The sequence below is a fragment of the Castor canadensis genome, chromosome 6 (assembly GCF_047511655.1).
Source record: "Castor canadensis chromosome 6, mCasCan1.hap1v2, whole genome shotgun sequence".
Lineage (NCBI taxonomy): Eukaryota > Metazoa > Chordata > Mammalia > Rodentia > Castoridae > Castor > Castor canadensis.
In genome coordinates, this window is record NC_133391.1 from 160886465 (window position 1) to 160901383 (window position 14919).

Consider the following 14919-nt stretch of genomic DNA (forward strand, 5'->3'; position numbering starts at 1 on the left):
ATATACCCAGAAGTGGTATAGCTGGATCATGTGGAAATTCTATTTTTAGTTTTTTGAGGAACCTTCATAATGATTTTTATATTTGCTGGACTAGTTTACTCTCCCACTAGTAGTGGAGGTGATTTTTACAGAGAGAATCTAGAGACTGAGTATATAAAGAAATTTAGACCTATGTACTTTTTCTAGATGGGTTTTTGACCACTTTCAAACTTTTAAAATATATTTTTTCCAACTAAATTGAAAGTCTTCCTCACTATTTTGAATTTCAATAAGACTTCTAGCTCAATGCCCCAGAGATGCAATGCCGTTCAAATGTTATTATTAGAACATATGATCCTTGTAATAATTACCCATGGTGTATTTACAATGGGGCTTTTCTGAAACAGAGCTGAGAGCAAATCTTCCTGGTTGATAGGGCAGGTGTCAACCTGGCTTTTACCTGTGATGGGTATTGTAGCTCACATGTAAAATCCCAGCTACTTGAGATTGGGAGGACTGAAGTTTGAGACCAGTCAAGGGAAAAGCTTAAGGATACTGCATCAACAAAAACCTGGGTGTGGTGGCACATGTCTTTTATCACATCTATGTGAAAGGCACAGGTAGGAGGACACTTTGAGGCTGGCCCAGGCAAAAAATGTCCCTATCTGATAGAAAAAAAAAAAAAAAAAAGAACTGGCTCTAGTGGGAGAGTGCTTGCCTATTAAGTACAAGGCCCTGAGTTCAGGGTCTAGTATGACAAAAACACAAACCCAAACAATGATGACAGTAAAAAAACTTAAAAAAAAATCAAAGGATAGAAACCCTAAATAATGTGCTTGTAGATGTATTTATACTTTTTATTGCAGAGAAATTATATTGTTTAAAAAATTATCTGATGGTACTGAAGTATTATAGCTCAAATTATTGAATTCACATAAATCGTGGTTAATTACCAATAAAATAAGAGCTTCACAAAGAGCAATGCTTTTACCTCTAGCCACCTGGAAGGGTGCTTATGAAAAAGAAAAATCCCAGTTTTTGTGTGAGAACAGGAAACGATTCTGTCTCTCTCTCCTCCCCACCCTTTCCATATTTTATCCTGTTATATTAAAATAAATCTTTGCTAAAACTTGAAAGGAAGGAAGGAAGAAAGGAAGGAAGGAAGGATAAATGATAAAGAAGGGAAAGGAAGGCAAAAGAAGGCAAGAAGAAAATGTTAGGAGCTAAGTGTGTAATTGATGACAGTAAAATATTCCTTGGAGTTCCTTCACAGCAGGGAAAAGATAGCAGTGCACCTCCTGTGTTTAAGTGTGGCATTATTTTCTTATCACAAAGTCTTTTGGTAAACTTAAAGAACCAGACATAGCTATTTATTTTCCATTTTTCTCCATTGTGAAGTACCTTCCTTACCCTGAATCGAATTTAAAGTGCCATATGCTATTCTGAAGAATTTGTTTCTAAATGTGTTCATTCCAATTATAGGCACCCTTTTCACTTTCTGCTGCTGCTGTTGTAGAGTAGAAGGCAGTGAAATAAATGTGAATGTGTTTATATGTGTGCATGCAAGTATGTCTTATTGACATATAACTGTGCCTTTGCATATGACTGCAATTTTAGGCATATTAAAATGTATTGTAAATTATATCAATTAATTTTTCAAATGATTAAATAAAATGAAAAACACAAAGCTCTTAAGCATTAGATCTACAGTTGTAGAAAATGAATTGCAAGTATTTTATGTGCAAAACACAAAGTACAATATGTATTTAAGGGCATATAAAATACTTATTGACATCATCTTATGAAATTATCTTCATGTTGAGTCAGATAAGGCAAGCTCAAAAAGAGAAATATCACATTTATCTCATATTTGGAATCTAGGTCAATAATAAAGGAAATAGTAATAGTAGTATAACATGAATGTGAAGGTGGAACTGTTTGGATAGAACCAAGGGGAGAAGAAAAAGAGAGTGATAGAAGTCCATTATATGTGCATTTGAAAACAACATAAACAGCATAATGAAACCCATTAAAAACTAAATTTTAGGGGGGGGAACAAAAAAGAGGGAATATGAAAAAGTAATAGCAGAGAGAATTTGACTAAAACAATATATACATGTATAGAAATATCAAAATGAAACCTCTTTGTAAAATTAATATACATTAATGAAACTTGCAAAACCTGAATATTATTTAAACATTTAAATCATTCTTTGACTTCTCTTTCTCTCTCTCTCTCTCTCTCTCTCTCTCTCTGTGTGTGTGTGAGAGAGAGACAGACAGAGACAGAGACAGAGAGAATCAGTTTTTCAAGAAACAATGTTTTATTGACATTCATTTGTTACTATATGATCTCAAATTACCTGATTTCTTCCTTCCTGGAAAATTTTAGAAGTTACTCTTCTGTAGTAAAAGAAGTTTTATTAAAATAATGATACTAGAGCATTGGAGTGAGGTTAGTAGAAGAATGCTTGCCTAGCATGCATGAGGCCTTGTGTTCAGTGTTCACCACCACTATATACACATACATGCATACTTACATACATACATACTTACACATATATATGTGTGTGTGTGTGTGTATAGACAGATTCTATTTATGAATTTTGAAAAGCATTTATTTAAGATAAGGAGATGGCTTTTAAGACTTATTTCATGAACTGTATAAAAATGTATCCCACAGAATCCAAATGTTTTGAAACACTGTGATTCAAAGCTTTCAAAAAAACTCCTACAAGTGCCTTTCTTAGAGTATGAATACTTCAGAATAGCAGATATTAAATGTGTAGTGCAACTGAATAAATCTGTTTTATCTATACACAGTGTGAAATTATAAACACATTTCTAGTCGTGGACTGGACTCAAGTTGTAGGCTGGAGTGTGTAGAGAGAGGAATTAATTGTGCAGCTTTCTATTGTAGAGAGGCAGCCCATTGTAATTACCTTTATACCCTCCTCAGTGCACAGAGGGTTCTTTCAACAACTAAGGAATAGGTTCTCCCTCATCTCAGTGTTTGTATTATTTCTTTCACTCCAAATAGCACAGGGCATCTGTGCTACACCCAATTAGTATAGAGGTTGACTAACTCTCTGGATAAAACTCTGAGATCAACTCACTTCACTGGCAACCTGTTTAGGACCCCTCCTAGTCTCATGTCAGAGTTTTGTCCCCTCTCTTAATAAACTTCTTACCTATTCACCCTCTGTTGTCTGTAACATGAATTCCTCACACACTTGAGGCAAAGAATTCAGCATGAATTAGGGCCCTCTGATGTTGAGCTAAAAAGAGCTATGACCTCATTCTTGCAGTAGACCATGGTGTCAAAAGAGAATTCCTGATTCAGTAGCTGCCAGCCTTGCTTATAAATCTTTTTCTCTTCCTGATTTCCCCACTCTCACCACAAAATGGAGTACCTGGTATGAATACTGGGAAAGGAATGAATGTACACAAGACATCAAGACATGGTGTCAGCATCTTGGCAGAAGTTCAAAACATACAAAAGTTTAGTGAATGGAATATTACTGTCTTATTTTTACAATTCTTCTCAGTTTTAGCACTCAAAAATTCAATAATAGTACATGGGGCTTTCATTGAAATGATGCCATAGATACAAATAGGCTTAAATACACTGTATAGTAAGGAAAACCTAGTTAGCTCCCCATATCAAGGTCTCTGCCAGAATGGATTGAAATAATTCTGGTTTAAACATACCTTAGACCGGGTAAAGAATAGCAGTGGAAATTTATTGTTGTCATTCTGTAGACTAGATTCAATATTTTTCCTTCAGCAAAATCCAGTTTGTAATACTTTGTATAAAAATAGCAACTCTTTACAATACAGTGACATCCTATTCGGAAAAAAATTATAGATTATGGAGATTTGTAACAGATATCATGTGTATATCTTATTGGAACAATTTTTTAAATAAGGTCTAAAACAAATATGAGTTTTGAGGCAATTAAAAATTTGAACACTGATTCCATGTTTGAGAATCTTAAAGGCCTCCGCCAGGCACCAGCTGAAACAGAAGGAGGTTCATGAATCCAAGGCCAGCCTGGGCTGTACAGTGAGTTCAAGGACTGCCTATGCTACATAGTGAGACCCTGTCTCAAAATTCTATAGCCTGGGGATGTAGCTTAGAGTGATAGAGAGCATTTAACTAGCATGCATCATTCCCTGGGTTAGATCCCAGCAGAGGGAAAAAAGAAAGATCCTGTGCAAATGTGTAATGGAAAGGCACTGCACTCGTCTTCATTGGTACACACATCAGATCTCCTATGGATGAATGGGAGAGTTTTCCTGACACGTGAGTCCCTCCAAGTCTCATTCTTTTATATTCTTACCTTATTAAATTACCAGTGACCAGGAGTAAGTTAAAAAAGATGAATTGAGACAGAACACTACTCAATTTATTTTAAGTCTAAATTTCTAAAATATTTTTATGTCTTGGGCCAGATACCTATGGTATGTGAGTGTGTGTTCAAATATAATTTGTACATTTTTTATAAAAATTTCTGTAATTTGTATACATCTCTGTAGGAGATGACATCACTGCAAAAAACATGTAAACAGCATCTTACAATTTTCAGGTTAAGATATTTAATTACCATCCACATGAATAGAAGCAATATCCACAGGTTTAATTTACTGTGGAAACTAGTCAATGGTAGTGGAATAACCACTATGTTGGAAAATATTTCAGAAACAACCAAGAGATATTAAAGATTATACTATTTAGCACAAACTATTCATAATATTATTGTTCCTTGTATTGGGTTCTGTTTTTGAAAAACATTTCCAAAATATTGAAAAGTGACTTAGCTCTCATTTCATCTTGATTTGCTTATGTGTTTATTTCACAGAATATAATACACTGAATAGTCTTCTCTAAAATTTCACTTAGTTTTATTTATTATGAAACATTTAATAAAAGTTTTAATTTCCATAATTTAGTAATCACCTTTCCCTTTAAAAGTTAGATGAAACAGTAAAATTCATGTTCAATTCTATCTTCCATAAATAATCATTGGCAATATTTTGTTTTCCCTCTTGATTACATTCATTGACAGTGTCTGTTACATTTTATGAGAAACACTAATTTGCATTGCATAAATTTTGTCTGGTTCAATAAATTGTAAATCATTCTGTATTAATGCCACATGATAACACTATTTCAACTGGAATAGAAAAATATTTGACAGGCTTTTTTCCGGTTAGCTTTGAATTATGTATGTTTTGAATTCATTCAAGTATTAAGGATTGCATTACTCACAAAAATACATTGTCTTGAGTGTATTTCTGTCTCTTCTTTTACACATATAAAACATGATGCTAGTGTAACTTCAGTCAGATCTCCCTGAAGATCCCATGATACTTACTAGTTATATAAAATTTTCTTGCCATAGAAGAAGATATTATTTAAAACTGAATATTATCACAGTTACATGAAAAAATTCTGTATATCTTAAGGCAAATATCATGATGTGTTTGTAAAATTTCTGTGAATACTCACTTTTATTTAGACATTTTGTTTTCTTGTTATTTGTTGCTTATATTAGAGAACATAGAGTAACCTGTCGATTGAACCTGCCTCAAATGATATAATAGAGTTATGATTTCAGATGGCCCTATGGTCCTCCATTTATGCCCCACTGGAGGCAATAATTGGCTTCAAAACATCATTTATAAAAACCACTTGGTAGAGAGCAAAGGGTTTAACTATGGGTCCCTGAGAAGCATTCAGAAACAAACAGTAGGCTATTCTTTGTTGTGTTGAACATATGAACAAATGCTATCATCAACCTATGGCTGAAAAATGTGTAATGTCTTGCACATTGCTTGACATTTCCTTACCAAGGAAAAAAAAGATGATAATAAACTCATGTTAAAGCATCTAGCTGGGTTTGGTTTCTGTATTCTTAAATGATGGTTCTTCCAGTATGTTTTAAGAATGGATTGATAGAATAGATAGATGATAGACAGACATTTTGAAAGAAGTCAATACTACCAAATTTTGGCAGAGTCCTTATCTATTGCATTATTTTAGTTTTTTTCACTTAAAATGGTGATATGGACTTTTTCTGTCATTAAATAGTATGTGACAATTTGATATAATCAAATTACACATGTATGTATATGATGGAATATTGTGCTAACATTACTATAGTGATAAGTGAGAGTTTCTGGAGTGAGATAATAAGGAGTAAAATATTAAATTTGCTACAGATATGTAATCTTCAATAACCCTATTATATCACTTGAGGGAGGTTCAACAGACAGATCACCCTATAATCTCCTGCATAAGTTGCAGATTGTAAAGAAGTAGAATTTTGTGCACAAATACGAGTTCTCATTGCAGTTTTTATGAGTAACAATACTACTACTTCTACCATCATCCAGGACAGGAAAAAGAGACTGAAATATAATAGAAATATATAATTTGTCAAGTCCCCAAATATAGGAAATATCTAATCTCAGACTTCAGTTGTTATCTCACTGTATAAACTGTCACTTAATAGTCACTGTATGACTGTCTCACAAACACTCGTTCAAAATTCTATGATAAAAATATACCCATATTCATTTGGATGTATATTTATATCTGTTTTAAGTTTAGCTTTTGTAAATAATTTTATACAAATACATTTTTTTGTTTGTTTGTTTTTTCTTCCCTTTTTAAAAAAACTTTTGTGGCACTGGGTTTTAACTCAGGGCCTCATGCTTGCTAGGTAGGTGCTCTACCACTTGAGCCACTCCACCAGCCCTCTTCTTCCTCCTTTTAAAAGAAATTAACCTAAATTAATGCAAATTTTTAGTCCACCATTGTAAAATGTATCTCAAATACAATTGTTTGCATTTTGCTTATATGTGGTTTCTTTTCAAATGATTAATGCTTACCTCATGCTCAATATTGTCTTTGAAGAAATACCTAAGAGTGATTTACTTTACATGATTGTGAATGTAAATTTCAGACTAAGCACTTTAAGGGAGACAAACATTTTATAAAAATAGGAAATGTGGAGGCAAAATATTTCACAAAGAATATTCAAGAGAGAAGATGTAAATGGAAAATTAGATAATTAACTAATATTCTGTACCCAGATGTTATATTTTGAATCAACTTAAGTGATAGTTTTTATATTTTCATGTTAATAAAACACCTCAACATTGCTTTTTATTTATTAAATAAGATTTTATAACAAACAAGCTTAAAACAGTTTTCCAATATATCTGATCTCTTATCTGGACATGAAGAATGAAATACATAATTCTAACTTCATAGATTCTAGCATTCGACATTTTATTTCTTCATACACACACACATATATGCATACACACAAACACACCTACATACTTGATCAGGGATAATCTGTGAGATCTATCCTATCTGTCTTTTCTGAATATTTATCATCATTCACGTACTCATTTTGTATTTTGCTTTCTTGGCTTTTGGGATTTCAAGTACCACACTCTGCTCAATAATTGGGAAATTTTTCTTTCCTGCTTTCTCTCTCCTCAATGTCTGCTCTTAAATTTTTTCTTTATTGTTGTGCTGGGTGGGAGTACATTGTGGCATTTACAAAGGTTCTTACAATGTATCAACTATATCAAACTTCAATTCACCCTTTTGCTGCTTCCTTTTTTCTCCCCCTCCCTTATTTCATGGAACAGTTTCAACAGGTATCACTTTTGCATTTACATGCATGTATTTGTGAAAATGCACCATATTCACTCCCCTACCCCATTTCTTTGCCACCTCCCTCCTCCCACTGGTACCAACCCTCCCCACTAGGCAGGAAGAGAGCGTGCCTAGCAAGCATGAGGGCTTGAGTTCAAACCCCTGTACAGTCACAAAAACAATCATGTATGGGATTGTCCTTAACTTTTATCATGTTAAAATATATCAATTTTTGCAGTTTCTTTGAATTCTCTTGGAACAGGTAGACTACAAATCAATATTTAACCCTTATGGGAGTGTTATCTTCATTAGTTCAGTTCTGAAATTCCCAATGCTGTTACCTCAGTATAGGTGCTAGAGGAGATAAGGTGAATTACCCATCATCATCCCACTATTTTTCAGAATGCAATTACCTTTTTTTGATAATGAAGGAAACCAGGACATTGTGTAAGGATGATCACATGTTCTATTAGCAAGAGAAATGTCAGCAAGGTATTATTCATGCTCTATACTTAGTGAGATGATGATTGCAGAGGAATCAATAATGGATGGAACAGCTACCTGGTCCTGCATTTTGGCAATGGGTCAATCTTGCTGGAGTAAGGCTTGGAATGTATGCATGTACTGAAATAACCACTAGTCTGCTCCTGAGGTGCAACACACCAGAATCTACCTAACTATTATGTCTTTTTTTCTTCTTGTGATTATTTCCTTTGTTCTCAGGCCCATTTGCTTTCTGTTACTTCAGTGATAACCCCTCCATATCACAGCTCTACTATTGTTTATCTCATTAATATATCTACCTCAGCCTGTTTCCCCAAAAAAACATTTTTAGCATTCTATGTTCTGCATGATAGCACATTGGTTTTTTTGCCTAAGTTAATTTCTACATTCTTCTCCACAAGAAAATCCAAGTGTTGTAAATTATGAGGAGATGTAATAGCTAGCTAAGGAAGAATCTGCCTTAATTGCACCACTCTGGTGTCCAAGCCATTAGCACATGGGTTTATCAGGCCATTCAACATCCAAACGATAGCAACATCTAATCGGTCAATTATTTCCCTCAATTGACATAAAGTTTTTAAACACACACTAATTCTCCAAAAGCAAATACTAATTCCAAAACAAACATATGAAAAATTTAGGAGGCAAGTCCAAAATGTCTGTGCTTTAGTTATAGCTCCTCCCTTGATTGTGAATTGTAAGTGGATATTAAAAATCTTTACTGTAAAACAATTATTTCAGCTTCATTCCTCCTGCCACTGAATGTTCATCTGTCTTCCTAGAGATGAATTTGGACATGGGTAAATAAACATGATCCACAAATCTGAACAATGAAACATGAAGGGAAGTCTTCCAAAAGGACCTCTGAGAAATGTATCTCTTTGCTATTCAAAGTTAACAAAAGTAAATGCATACTTAATTTTATTTGAATGTTCTCATGTCAGCATATGATTTCTGTAACTTCTGGGTTCCTGGTGTGAATTTATGAATTTATGAATTTATTCATGAAGATAAATTCAAGATGCTAAAGGTTACTAAGCATAAGATGGGAAAAAGGAACCTGGTCATTAAATACATTTGACCTGAGTAAATTGGCCAAGACAGTAGCCAGGACATTTTATAAAAATAAAAAATTGGTCAGTTAAGATATCTTACATTAGATTTTTGTGTTACTTTTAGCTCAGAATTTTTTGGTTTAATAAACTCAACACCTCCACAAAAAAATAAATTATCAAATTCATGCAATTATTGTCAAAAAATAAACTCAATACCTGTATCAATGATTATAAATATTGAAGTAATCAAGAAGACATATATATGGTCACTATTCTCTAGAAACAAATAACACGTAAGTCTTTGATTTAATGCAGATGAGTCTTCTCTGTTTCACAGATTTCATCTCCCACTACAAAACAATGATATTCTAATCTCATTTTGCATCAATTTTCCATTCGAATTTGAATGTTGGGAAGTTCATGTGAAATTCAAATGTGTTGATTTAGAGACTAATAAAAGGAAGTATTATGTATTTTCATATTCTTTTCTTGAACTCTGAAAGTTTTAGAAACTCATATCCCCCTTTTCTTACTCAAATATGATTCCCATTTACTTAGTAATAAATAACAGAATCTCTAATATTCTATAAATTCTTTAACTGTATTGTCCAGGTAGGGAAATAAAGGGTTTGGGTTGGATATTTGTGCTTTGAGAAATGTTAACACTGCAGAAATGGCAGTTTATATGTTCAGTAGAATTGACTTGAGTGATGACAGCAAACAAGGAAGCTGAAACTTTAAAAAATACCTTTGTAAATAGCATTAAGCTCATTTGTTACAATGATTGCTTCACTGATCACATATTATCACTCTCTCATCCATCAAATGACAAGAAGAGTCACCCAACTACGCTGAACACCACTGCAAATTTTTTTGTCTTATGAAAACGTTCTGAGATTTGCTGTGTGCAAAGAATGGATGGCAGTAGATTTCTCAAGGAACTGCTTTATGGTAATCATGGGTCAGATGCAAGCCAAGAATACACAAAACAGAACGGTGATAATGCAGTGACACAGAACCCTAGTTCATGCTGAATGCCATTTTACTCCTTCCCCCACATTGCTGTATAGATATTTACAGGGGCAACACTGTCAGTTATATTAACATTCATTGAAAAGTCAAAGATAGCACAGGTGCTGGATAGAATCAGTTTTACTAGCTGTCTCTATAAAACATTTGAAAACGCAAGATATATTATTAACCAGAGAAGTTAAAAAATCATAGTGAAGCAATATCTATATCTATACATATGTGTATACATATATACACACACAGATGTATGTGTATATGTATACCTATATGTATCTAAATATACATTCAGCATATCTCCCTTTTCATAGGGCAATATAAAATATAAATTAAAAATTATTACTCTTTTTATAGACAATGTGAAATACAAAAAACATCACTGAGTTGAATTTTCTTCATGAATATTAAAATCACTCTACCCTATTCCAAGGATGGGTTAATAGAGTTGAGAGACTTTCACCACAAAGTTAAATAATGACAATATTCTAGGTCCCTGTAATAAAAAACTTCAGAGAACTTGGTTTTAGCATCATCATCTTTGCTTAATGTTGAGAAATAATCTTGTAACTACATTTTGACGTGATTCTTTTGAAGATGCAATCAATATTTTTGTTTTAAACTCCTACATGAAAATTTCACTCAGGCTTTATTACTCAATGAAAGACTCTGTCTTTCCCTAATGTTTTGGAAAGCATTGTTTTATAGGATAATTAGACTCATGAAAGCCATCATGTTTATGTACTTGCCTTAGCTGTAAACAATCCAAGCCCAAAGGTATTGTTCACCTCTAGCTGCTCCCCTCATGTTAGGTCCTCTGGAATAAACATTTTTTTTGTCAAAGCATTACTATTTTGTTAACTTTATTGAGGTATAGTTACCAGTTAAAAATTTTATGTATTGAAGCTAGACAAGTTAATGATTTGATATGTATATGCATTGTTGCATATCTACCATAAACAAACAAAATAACACATCCATCATTTTATATACTGTGTGTGCATGCTGGGGCATGTAATGCCTTAGCAATTTCCTAAAATACAATAAAATACTGTAATTAGTAGCATTGTTGGACATTAGGTCTCTAGAATTTATTTTCCTTATATAATTCTCTTTCTTTGATTTTTGAGATTTATAGATTCCACCTGTAAGTGAAATAAGAAACTGTTCGTCTTTCTCCATTTGGTTTAGTGCATTATCTTCTGTGATTACAATGTGGTCACAAGTAGAAGAACCTTCTCTCTCTCTCTCTCTCTCTTTAAGGCTGACTAATTCTCCCCTTTGCATGTGTGTGAGTGTAACATTTAAAAAATTCTATCTTCGCATTCTTTGGCAGACACGTGGTTTTCATATATTGGTTATTATGAATGAAAATGAATGTAGAATATGAGTGCACACTCCAATTTACTTAGATATATAAGCAGAAGAAAGATTCCAATCTTCGTCTTCTTTTAATTTGGGGGAACTTCTGTACTCTTTTCTATAATAGCTGTGCCATTTTAACCACTCCCAGTAACAACACTAGTATTTGAGTATCTCCCTTTTTTTAATATCTTCACCAAAATTTCTTGATGGCTCCCTTTTCATTTGCCTTTCCTTACATTCCTTGACTTATTGTTGGTTGAGCTTTTTGTATGACATCAAGAGTACTATTGCCAAGACCAGCATCAATGAACTGTTTCCTTATTTTTGTTGTTGCTTTTCTTCCCAAGGAATGTGACAGTTGTACAAATCCTGTTGCCTCTTTATGGAGTGCTCCAGGTGTTCCTCTGCTCTTGGGAATAGTACCTAAGATTAAGATGCTACCCCGGATGCAGCAGAACCACATAGGAAAACATCCAAGCAAAGTAGAACAATAGTGAAGAGTGATTTCTTAGCAAAGTAAAAGTACATTTCAAGGGGTGACGTGAAAGTTCAGGTGAGTATTGATTGCCTCAAAGGGAAGAATATTTTATGGATTGAGGTGGGGAGTTGAATAAAGGACAACTGCATGGATGTAGCCTTGGAGTTTTACCCAATAGGGTGCAGCTATTGAAAGGTGACAAACTAAGGCCCTCCCCAAATGCAGAGCCCTCTGGGTGTGGGAAGTTATAGGACTGCACATTTGATCTTCTCACCCTTCTCAGTTTAACTTCAGTGTGGGAAGGGGGCTCTGTAAGTAGAATACACATTTGAGGGTGTGAGTTATTATGTTAATCATTGGTTCAGGCATGGTCTATTATGTCAATTTTTGCTCCAGATGTGGGTAGGCCATTAAAGGTTTTATGATTCTGTCTCTTGGAAAGGAAGTAACCAGGAACATTTGTTTTGTCCTGTCTATGCTAACAATCCTTCACCTTCATCATTAAATTTATCCCCAAGTATTTTATCTGTCAATACCATTGTGAGTGTGACTGTATTATTGATTTCTTTGTCTGGTAGGTTTTTATTGAGATAAAAACACAATTGATTAGGTCTTTTAAGTATAGGTTCATATCGTCTGCAAATAAGGATATTTTGACAGTTTCTTTACCTATTTGTATTCCTTTTATTTCTTCTTCTTGCCTAATTGCTCTGGATAGAAATTCCAGTACTATGTTGAATAGGAGTGGGGATAGTGGGCACCCTTGTCTCGTTCCTGATTTTAGGGGGAATGGTTTCAGTTTTCCACCATTAAGTGTGATGTTGGCTGTAGGTTTGTCACATATAGCTTTTACAATGTTGAGGTGCATTCCTTCTATTCCTAGTTTTCTTAGAGCTTTTATCATGAAGTGGTGTTGGATCTTGTTGAAGGCTTTTTCTGCATCTATTGAGATGATCAAGTGGTTTTTGTCTTTGCTTCTATTGATGTTCTGTATTACATTTATAGATTTGCATACGTTGAACCACTCCTACATCACTGGGATGAAGCCATCTTCATCATGGTGAATGATCTTTCTGATTGTTGTTGGATTTGGTTTGCCATTATTTTATTAAGGATTTTTGCACAGACATTCATTAAGGAAATTGGCCTGTAGTTCTCATTTTTGGAGTTGTCTTTGTATGATTTTGGGATGAGAGTAATATTGGCTTCATAAAATGAGTTAGGCAGTGTTCCTTCCCTTTCTATTTCGTGGAACAGTTTAAGGAGAGTTGGTATTAGTTCTTTAAACTTCTGATAGAGTTCAGCAGTGAATCCATCAGGTCCTGGACTTTTCTTTTTTGGAAGACTCTTGATTGCTGCTTCAATTTCTTTTTGTGTTATAGATCTATTCGGGTGATTAATAGCCTCTTGATTCAGTTTTGGATGGTTGTAAGTTTCTAGAAATCTGTCCACTTCTTCAATATTTTCAAATTTATTGAGTAGAGGCTCTCAAAGTAGTCTCTGATGATTTCCTGGATTTCCGTAGTGTTTGTGGTTATCTCCCCTTTTGTATTTCTGATTTTACTGATTTGGGTTTTTTCTTTCCTCATTTTACTCAAGTTTGCCAGGGGTCTGTCAATCTTATTTATTTTTTCAAAGAACCAGCTTTTTGTTTCATTGATTCTTTGTATTTTTTTTTGATTGTTTGTTTCTATTTCATTGATTTCAGCCCTTATTTTAATTATTTCTTTCCTTCTGCTTGTTTTGGGATTTGCTTGTTCTTGTTTTTCTAGGAGTTTGAGCTGTAGTATTAGGTCATTGATTTGAGATCTTTCTGTCTTTTTGATATATGCAATCATGGCTATGAACTTTCCTCTTAGGACTGCCTTTGCTATGTCCCATAGATTCTGGTAGGTTGTGTTTTCATTTTCATTAACTTCCAGGAACTTTTTAATTTCCTCTTTTATTTCATCAATGACCCATTTGTCATTGAGCAATGCATTGTTCAGCTTCCAATTTTTTGCATGCTGTTTTTGTTGTTGATTTCTAGCTTTAATGTATTGTGGTCAGATAGAATGCATGGGAGTATTTCTATTTTCTTATATTTGTTGAGGCTTGCTTTGTGCCTTAAGATATGAACAATTTTGGAGAAGGTTCCATGAGCTCCTGAGAAGAATGTATATTCTGCAGAAATTGGATGAAATATTCTGTAGACATCAGCTAAGTCCATTTCATCTATGATGTGATTTAGTTCTAGAATTTCTGTATTGATTTTTTTGTTTGGATGACTTATCTATTGGTGATAGGGGGGTATTAAGGTCTCCCACTACCACTATGCAAAAAACTCTACCCCAAAAATCTTAGACACCATAAATAGCTACAGTAAGGTAGCAGGATATAAAATCAACTTACAAAAATCATTAGCTTTTCAATACACCAACAATGAAAAACTGAGAAAGAATATATGGAAACAATTCCATTCACAATAGCCTCAAAAAAAATCAAATACCTAGGAGTAAATTTAACAAAGGATGTGAGTGACCTCTACAAAAAGAATTACAAACTCCTGAAGAAAGAGATTGAGGAAGACTACAGAAGATGGAAAGATCTGTGCTCTTGGATCAACAGAATCAACATAGTAAAAATGACTGTACCACCGAAAGAAATCTACATATTTAATGCAATTCCCATCAAAATTCCAATGACTTTAATCACAGAGATTGAAAAATCTACCTTGAAGTTCATTTGGAAATACAAAAGACCGCGAATAGCCAAGGCAATACTCAGCAAAAAGAGCAATGCTGTAGATATCACAATACCTGACTTCAAACTATATTACAAAGCAATAGCAATAA